We start from the raw sequence: 9,932 nt of genomic DNA, 5'->3' as shown, positions 1-9,932 counted from the left end.
AATGACAACAGAACTCCCTTCCCAGGGTGTGGTGGGATTTTGCTGACTCCCTGCATGTCCTCATGGCTTTTTTTTCCCCCTGCCTTTTGCAGCAGAAATTTATAGTTGCATTTAAGAAACTGTTTGGAGGATTTGGTCACTTAAAATAACATTTACTCTTTCCTAAACTGTAGTATTTTTTTCTTCTAATTCAATGGAGCATGGAAATTGCTTTCTTCGCAAAGATGTGTGGAAGGAGGAACATGACTGCTGTATTATTAGGAGCTGTGTTTTACCAGGATATATTCCCCACGTACAGATTTAGAACAAAATTAAATAAGTAATGTATTGATATATTGTAAGCTTATCAAAAGTACAGCTCTTTATGATGTCAAAGCAGAAAGTAATTTTCCCATTATTATGGCCAAGGCTCTGTCAGAGTTACTCGGTATAAATGTCTCCTCAGCCATTTAACACAGCGGTTTCAAGGTACCTTTGGATTCAGTTGCCCTCAGGTTTACAGTCCTGGTGATTTTCTTACATTAATACATCTCTGACTGAGACAGCAGCAAAGCAGCATCTGCCCGTGGGGTTTTAGATACAAGCTAAGAAGTTGTATTAGGAGGCAATCATTGTCTTGTTTCCCACTTCAACATAGTCTTTCAACATGGAAAAATTCAGAGAAAATAACAGACCAAAATGTAAAACATCAGCTTAGAAAATTTCCATCACTTGTGCTACAGAAGCACTTGGATCACAAAGCTGCTCTGCTGGGTGAGGCACAGAAACACGAATTCCACCCTTTCGCTGTGTTTTGAGCTGTGGGGCAGTTGCATTCCCACTGGGTAAGAGTTGCGACATGAGCTATAATTAGGGTCCAGCATGCCAAATGGTGTATTTGCTTCAGGGACAAGGCTCTGCAGGAGTGACCGGAGAGTCACAGGACTAGAATGCAGTACTTGGATCTACAATGCTCTTGTCAGAGAGGAGGGTCTGAAACCAGAGAGGACTTGCTTTGGCAGCTGCTGCTCTGTAAACTGCCTCATTTCTACTTCTCTGTGCTTAAGCATATGCCAACAGCAATTCGTTATAAGGTCAGGTCTGGGTCCCTGAAAATTAGTCGCCAGTAACTTTGATGTAATAAACTGTGCCATTTGCAAAGCAAGCTGGTTCTTTTCTTTCTTAATCAGTGATATGGATGGAAAAAAGATGTTCAGGGATGTATAAACCTTTGCAAGCGGACTAAATGTTTCATGTTTCCCTCGAGGAGAAAAGGCATCCAGGAGAGTCAAACATATGGAAGAAGCTGACCAACCAGAATGATTTTCACAAAGTTGTTGCCACACAAAAAGCTGCACTTTGGCTAGGAATGCTTTGGCAATACCAGTGAATGAATGTTGAGTACAGGTTTTTTCTGGAATGAGCCAAGGCTACACACCTACATCCTTCAAGCATCCTTGAGATTGTTACCTTTGGTAATCCACTTATATCTGTTTTTACATTGCCTACTTGTGGAACTGAACGGTATTAATGGGAAAAAGCTATCAAATAAGGCTGTGAGCACTTAACAACTTCAACTTTCTTAGCCTTACAAAGCATGCTATTTGTAGATATCTGCTAATGCAGTCTTTGGCAAGGGGGTAGATCAGAAAAAAAAAAATTAATAAGCCCTGTCATCAGCCCACGCTGCAGATAAGTGTATACGCCCTACAGTTTTCCCTCTTTCTGTCAAAACCAGAATATTATCTTGAATTTGTGTGCTTGATGCCCTTGTATTCTAGGACTGGATCTCACATGCTCCACACAGGAAGCCCCCCAGAAAAAGTCCTTGTCCTTTACGTTAGTTAGCTTCACTATCAAACCATGTGTCTGAAAGTTGCAACAGGCTTAACTATTTACAGACACTTTGGATGTTGCGCTTAATCATGGGAAGATAACTGGCCACTGATGGTGTATTTGAAGATTTTTGTGGCCTTGGCAAACAAAGACTAGAACTTCAGCTTCCTGGAAGCTTGAGTATAGTCTTTCTCTCAGGCAATTTGCACTGACTTCTTTCATGTCCCAGCAACGATACGACTTCTCAGTCTAACAATCTGTAGCCTAACCCAACCATAACTCTTCAGGCAAAAGTCCTGCTAAGTCTAACAGTCTCTTTTTCTGAATTGAGACTACTACAGCAGGCCCAGGATGATTGTCCCACTACTTGAAAGGCACTTGCAACCCCCAGATGACTAAAAGAGCCTTTCAACAGTGGCAGCACGTGGGCCTCTGGCAAGTGTCACATGGAAGCAGCTGCACAGCGAGCTGTGCGGCTGCTCTGTGCCAGATGGAGACTATGCTGGAAGCAGTTCTCTGGGTGGGCCATTCTCTTCTGCACCCGTAGGAGCATTTAGTCACCACCAGCAGAGTTGCATTCATAAATACATCCTTGCAGAAGCCTATTGATCTACGTGCTGCTACTTTGTGCCACAGAGAACTATTTTTATGGCCACATAAATTACTATAAAATGTAGGTAGTTTTCTCATTCCATTTTGCAGAAATACTGCAGAGATGATCCATCCTGCCTATGGCAAGAAAATCACCTTGTGTTGGTAGGCTCTTCATTCATCTGGCTTTTATTTATGAGAAAGACATGGTCACAACCAAGAATTTTGAACTCAGACAGCTTTACACTTAAATGCAGAGAAACTCTTTGATCATGTCCAATTTTCTTACAGGTTACTGCTCTAAAATCACTGGAATGAATTTACAGCTATGACTGAAAATGTCTGATCTTATTCCTAATATTCCAGGAACAATTTGAGTTCATTGTCTGGAAGATAAATGGCCTGGAATGTCTATTGGACACTAGAGATGCAAGATGAGTGATGAGATAAACTCAGATCACATTGCCATGTAATTCTTCTTTCAAGTAACTTATTTTAAGTTGTCCTTTGGAAAGAAGGTAGAATTATGAGGAGAATAACACAGGCAAAGCTATGGCAGGATCTAGTTACATAATTACATTTCTTTCATGCTGCATTTCTGTCAGTTTCTCTGCATAATTGTTTGTTTGTTTTTTTTCAGTGTCCTGCATTGCCTTTTGTATTCATTTGCCTTCTTTAAAGGGTTACTGGGTATGTGTGTTTGATAGCATTACTTCTCCATTTCTCTTGATCTACATATTGCACAGGTCAATGGGAGGCGTATGTGGAAATATGTTTAGAGATGTAGGCAATCACCAGTTAAACAGGAGGGCCAGGATCAGGGTTTTATACCTGTTCTGTAATAGTGAAGAAGAGATGAATATTACTTACCAAAATTCAAAAATGTTTAGAGAAGTCTATTCCCACAGAAGCCTCTGAAATACTGACATACTTACCAAGCCAATATACCTAAGAACTGCTCAGCTGGGAGCCAAAAATATATTTTTCATTGCATTTAGATGAAGACGTATTTTCTTACTGTGGGAAAGACTGACTACCAGCTCGGAAAAGGCAGTGCAGCTATAGCAATGTACTGGGAAATATTTCTCTTGTTTCATGTTTACCCTGCTGCCTTCATCAGAAGTAACTTATCTTCAGCACTAAATTTAGATAAATTCTATATAAAGATAGTCCCACAGGTTGGAAGATGTGGAAGCTTGGCTTGAGATCTATGTGCAATGGCATCTGGATTTGTGGCTCTGCTGCAACATCTTTGAAATACTCATCCAAAAACTGATTTCAGGCAAAAGCTTAGGTTATGATATGCCAGTCTTCACTCCTCAAACACACAATCTTCTCAGGTGAGCTGTTATTCTTTTGGCAGAAAATATTGGAAATCTTGTGACTTTTTTTAAGGAAAAACAAAAAAAAAGTAACAGGTTTTGTTATACAGTGCACAACAGACGCTCTGCTATAGAACTGTGAGCTTAGCCTGGGTTTGTGTTGTGCCTTTGGGCAGCCTGCTTTACTGGCTTGCTCCTGCAGCATTCAGAGCAGGTTTAAAGTGAGTGTGACACACTGCAAAGAGAGCTGCCTACTGTTAGCGAGACTGTCACTCTCTGGAATGGAAAAAGCACTTCAAGTGTCTTCAGTACCCAGTGCAGCTTTCAGAAACCCAATTCTTGTGCAGTCCCTGTTGAAAATGGAAGTTGTCCATGTCTATCTGGCTTCAACAGTTTGATTAATTCTTTTAACACCACACTTAGCCTGCTTTCTGCTCCCTTCTGGCAGCTATCTGTAAGAAGTCACTGATGGTAAAAAGACATGTATAAATAAATATCCGTGCCATATCCAACAAGCCTTACCCTCTATTGTGATAAAGGCCTGAACTTTGGTTTCATGTATTGTAAGGAAGAATAATTCCTTTGCCTTTACAAGCATTATTTGTGATTTAGTTCAGGAGCACAGTCAGAATCGTTTTACATCAATGACTGTTTATGTTATAAACATTGCCCTACACATACCTCTGCCCTTCTAACAGTTGTTAGAATGGAACCAGTTTTACAGCAGAAAGGAATAATGTCTGCAGTCAAACATCACCATGAATGAAAATGAAATTTGGCCATAGATGTTTGCACTAGATTTACAGTCTGACGTGCCTAGCCAGGTTGAGCTTGCATCATAATCTAATAAAAACCTAATAATACCTTTTCATGTAGCTCACCCATCCACATATATCAGGCTTTGGAGGTGTCAGATCTAAAAAGAGAATTGTACTTCTGCCTTAGATTTTTTTTTTATTATTGTTGAGGAACAATATGTTGCAAGAGACAGTTCCTTACCCAGCAGCAGAATTCCATTTTAGAAATAAAAATAAAAACATTTCTTATCAGATCTGTCCTGAACTGATGTACTCAAACTTGAGAGCTTGTTCTCTATCTCTTACAACTTGCAACTTTTAAATTCTGAAGAGGTTTGACAGGCAGAAAATGAACAGATGCGCTCTAGAGGTGGGAGATGATCTTGTAGGAGGTCTAAGCTTGAGTTATGCAAAGATGCGGAGGCATGCTTGCATGGTGGAGTGCTGTGTGGGTAGAGCAACCCCCCAGAATGCGCTTCTTTGCAGGACTGGATATTACATAAGGCTTGCAAATGACTTCCTGCCTGTCCATTTTATGTCTTGGTAGATATGTGAAGATATCAATAGAGACGTTTCACCAGGAACAGGCTGGACTTCTGGTTCCAAATCTCATTCTTTCTGTCCCAGTTCTCCTGCAGCAGTCATCTTTTCAAAGCCAGCAAGCAAGCAGTTTCTCTAGCTCCCACACAGGCATCATATGCTTCCTGAACCAGGTTTTCTCTGGCATCTCTGCTCCCTGGAGATGGATGCCTTTGACCATCAGAAGTATACTGAGCACCAGTACCCTGGTGTTTTGTTTTTTCAGCCTTTGGCAAATCTTCACCTCAGTAGCCAAGTATCTTCTGTAGTTGGAAACGCACACAGTATGAAAAAGCATATTTTTTATATTATGTTTTTTAATGTTACAAGATCAGGAGCAGCGATGCAAGAAGGCGGGACATAACTGTTAGCACACACTAATGCACCTATTGTGATGGTCATTAACTTACCTGTATAAGAAGCATAAACAACAAAAGACTTATCAGGGTTATTTTGATAACAACTGATTTTTTTTCAATGCTGAGTATTTTTGAATCAGAGTGACAGAACAACTATAGTTCTTCATATTTACGTATGATGACAAACCTCAAGGTTAGTCAGAGATGTTCTTGGAAACTACATTTAACTAGGAAAAAAAAAACACAAAACTTTAAGCATTATAGGTACAGTATCCTCCATAACTTTCTGCATGAAGGTGCAACATATGACTTCCTGTGTTATCAAACACTTACCTTCTGGTGGGCAGCCATTAGATGAGGTTCAGTCAAACTTGACTCATATGAACAAGAAAATTCTTTATACATTTATTTTAACATTCCAGGGAATTTTGTAGTCTGATTTATGAAGGACAGATATGAACATTCCTGCTCAAACCCTTGTATAAAAGTTTTGATTCACTTTAAATAGATATTGAAAGCAAAGCTCCTGTGCATTTCCAAGAATCAGTTAATTGCAGTGCTGTGGTGTATTTACTGATCTATTTTAAACTAAAGCATTCTCCATTAAAAAGACATGCTTTAGGGTTAATAAATCTGTGCTAGAACATGTATACAATACTTATTTCTGAACATAGTTTATTCTTTTTAATTTGTCAAGTAATTAGAGAAAGTTGCAAACTCATTTGCGATTCACACAGTAAAAAATATATTGCAAACGTTATTTCATTAGGTACAGGGAAAGATCACATTAAAACTGGAAATATCAATTACTGTTGCCTGTATGACATTAAATTCCTATTTTATAGTTTAATAATCAATCTTTTAAAAATAAATTCTAGAACTCTAGATAGGTAGTTCTGGAAATTGAGTGTAGAACAGGAAAATATAAATGGATATTGGGATTGGGCATATATTGGGAAAAATGAGTGTTACAATAATTTATTCTGCTTTAGGCAGCGTCACAAATCTATCCTGGCATACAATAAAACACCAACAATTCTGAATACTTGTCTTTACCACAAAAAGCACATGTGAATTAATAATAGGACGGCCTTCAATGAAGTGGAAAATAAACCTAATAGAAATAATCTTAGAGAGAAAAGTCATCTAAATATACCTTTATATCACACACCTAATATCAATGAGTTTTTAATTCCCTTTTTTTTCTAGAGGAAAGCCACACAATCGCAGAAGTGTAAATTGCAGTTCAATGAACATAAACAGTATACATATGAAAAATATTCGCAGTGCACAAAGGACAACTTTTCTCATGACCTTCCGGAGAAACACAGAAATTACTGTTAGGGACGTCTAGGAAAAAATGTATTTGGTGTTGTCATCTGAGTAGATTAGGGACTGGTTCTGAAGGTAACTAAGCATTCCAGTACAGAAATATTTGTAATATTTGTGATACGAGTACCTGCAGTACCAAAGAGCAGAAGGAAGATGCATTGTTTGCATCTGTCCCTTCATTCAGGTCTACCAGCTTTATTTATTTATTTTATTATTACTATTTTTTTTTACATACTGTAATACAGCTTTGCATTTTATAATCAAAACAAATCTGTATCCTGAAGAGGTCTATACTGACCCATCACCTCTAAGCTCCTTTTAATCCCCTGACCTCCTGCTACTGAAAAGAAACTTTCTTTAGCAGCTTCCCCTGATAATGTGTACTAAAGATTTAAAATAATATACTCGGCTGTGAATGCAGGAAGTTGAAAAATTGGCTTCTGTTGCTAGGTTTGTAGCAGAAGAAGCAGCAGATAAGTGTGATTACTAAACCACCACTTAAACACACCCCTAAAGCAGTTTTTGAGTTGGAGTCTGAAGAAACTGACCTCTCCATCTGAAGGACATTGTCTTCAGCTCCTTAGTTTTTCTAGTATCTCATCTTGGCTTTGTGCTATTAAAACAAGGAGCTACAGAAGTGAACTCATAAATCCCATTTTCCAAATTCTCTCTCAAACCTACCAGTGGTTAATGGACACGCTTCCAACAACAGACAAAACCTAAACTGACAACCAAACCTTTTCTGTAACAGAAGTTGGAGTACAGAAGTTGGAAAAGTATCTTTCTCTTAAGATGGCTGCAAAGCACAAACGGGGGTGAAAGTTGAAGATGTACAGGTTTAACAGAAGCAAAGTGAAGCTGAAGGAGAACAAGTTTTGTCACAGAGTGATTAAAGTAACCAGGAAAGTAATAAATTGTTTGGTCCAAACAATTGTTTTTTCTAATTGTTCAGCCCCACTGATCTCCCTTTTTAACCTGTTTCCCATTTCATGCTCCTAATCAGGTTCAAATGAGGTGTATCTTTGCAAGCTTGACCTACTTTAGAGGGATTAACAGTGCTCTGACATGTCTACCCTGTTTCAGGAACACTCAGTTCTGTTTTAGAAATGAAAGCAACTCTACCCTTGTTCCCAAGCAGACTTTGCCTAAACTGCAAACCTTCTTGATGCTGAATGTGGCTTGCAATTAATTCCAAACCTGCTCTATATTAACTGGTAGAGAAGAGTTCCTTAGATGTACCCTACAGTTTTTTCCTTCTTCATTCTGAAGTCAGTCTTTCCTGGTCCTTTTGAATTCATAGGAATCTCCCCATATATTTGGGGCCATCATTTTACATGCTTCCCCTTCTCTACTTCACGGAGATCTGATTTGTCACCTCTCACTCACATGCTCTTTGAGGACAGAAATATAATTATTCAGAACCTTGTATCACACAATAAAATGTTCTTTAACTCTTCCTTTCACACATCATCAAAATGTCATGTAAATTCACCTAATTTGATTCCAGCACGTGAATCCCTCCACCACCTTTCAAACTTCTTTCAGTTTTAGGCAATCACTTTTTTCTTTATCCTCAGAGAATTTATAGGAAAAACAGTGTATTTCCCTCAGGCTTCCCCAGTTTTTACTGAGCAGCAAGGAAAAGTCCTTCCTGTACTGTCTTATCACAAGGAAACTTCAGCTAACTATGTCTTCTCAAATAATTTCTATTACCGTATTTCTTTCTCTTCACTACATTAGTTCACATCTAAATACTCTTAGGTCTAAATATTTTTAAAACACCACATTCAACATTAAAACTATTTACTCAAGAAGGAAGGGCACTGATAAATTAGATTTTTTTTTTTTTTTTTTACAAACCACAAAAATAGCTAAAGGATAAAGGATTAGAAAAAAATAATATTGAGACTGAGTTCAGTCTCTGTGTATTGCATGGAAGATAGCAGAAGGTGTATGTTCCATGAGACTCTTACTTACTTCAGTTCTCAGCTGGCATTAATTGTGGCAGCAGGAACCTTACAGCTCACAAAGACAGGGCTCTCAATGCTGGGAAACTATCAGTGAAAAATCTTCTTTGGTAGCAGCAGGTAGTTTTTGAATACCTAGTGAAGAGAGAATATAAGTCATCGCTGAATCATTGGGAGATGTGACCTAGCCTTACACAGTAGCAAGTGAGGAAAATTGCTATTGATGTTTCATTTCTGCATAGTGTGAGTAGTGCTATGGGCAGGCCCGTCTCCCTGCTCGCTCAGTGATGGAGGAACTGTGAAAGCCCTCAGCTGCTTCTAAATTCCTCCTGATTAGGAGCTGTCTTTTGCTTCTGTCCCCAGGTGCTAACACTGAGTCCACTTGGGTGTCCATAAAGGCCAGACCTATAAAGGCCTAATAAAGGCCAGGCTTTATGGAATGGTTTGATCAAATTTACCAAATTCCTACAGAGAAAAAATGGGAACAGTGTAAAGAAGCCTCGTTAGACAAACTGGCAGTGTGACAAAATGGTGGTTAAGTCTTAAAATTTCCTCAAGCAGGGGAGAAAAACCCAACCAACCCAAGCAACCTGTGTAAATGTTTTCACAACAGGGCTTACTAACCTGTGGAGTAACTTTCAGAGAATTCATCACAAGCCAAGTAGGAATTTTCTGAAATCTTGGCTGAAGGCTACAGCCTGTATGTGGCAGGAAAGCAGATCAGACCTTTACAGCGGTTTTCTCCGCTTTATTCTGGTCGATTTACCAGGTTTTGGAGCTTGGCTGTGCTAATCCCCGTTAGCTGAGGGTGCAGGCACTGCGCTCAGGGGCAGGGCTGCCGTTCAGAGACCAGGGCACCCTAAAAGGCACGGTGCTGAGAGGAATCTGACTGAAACCAGCAAGGAAACGTGGAGACCTGTACTTGGTCTGGGCTAAAGCATGTGCTGGGGTCGGGCACTGGCTTCCTGACGGAACATAACGGGCTGGGCTGGCCACACGCGAAGGGACAGCGCTGGCGGCCAACAGCGCCCTGAGCTCGCCCTTTAGCTTGGCACCAAACACGGGGGTGGGCGCCCCGATACGAGAAAGCTCCCAAAAAAAAACATGCGAGCCCCATGAAGCCCCGAAGCCGCCTCCTCGGCTCAGGCGGGGGCCGCCCCTCACCGCCCC

The 9,932-nt window shown here is 39.8% G+C and overlaps 1 long non-coding RNA gene across 1 annotated transcript; it reads right to left on the bottom strand.

Moving 5' to 3' along the window:
• Positions 1-4,156: 4,156 nt before the first annotated feature.
• On the bottom strand, positions 4,157-9,813 carry LOC137853247 (uncharacterized). Its single transcript, XR_011094351.1, has 3 exons — positions 9,387-9,813; positions 8,773-8,897; positions 4,157-5,367 (listed from the first exon to the last, which is right to left on the bottom strand). It is a non-coding gene; the product is annotated as an uncharacterized lncRNA (long non-coding RNA).
• Positions 9,814-9,932: the final 119 nt, after the last annotated feature.

Source organism: Anas acuta, chromosome 3 (genome assembly GCF_963932015.1).
Source record: "Anas acuta chromosome 3, bAnaAcu1.1, whole genome shotgun sequence".
In the NCBI taxonomy this organism is placed as follows: domain Eukaryota; kingdom Metazoa; phylum Chordata; class Aves; order Anseriformes; family Anatidae; genus Anas; species Anas acuta.
This window is presented reverse-complemented; position numbering and strand designations above follow the sequence as displayed.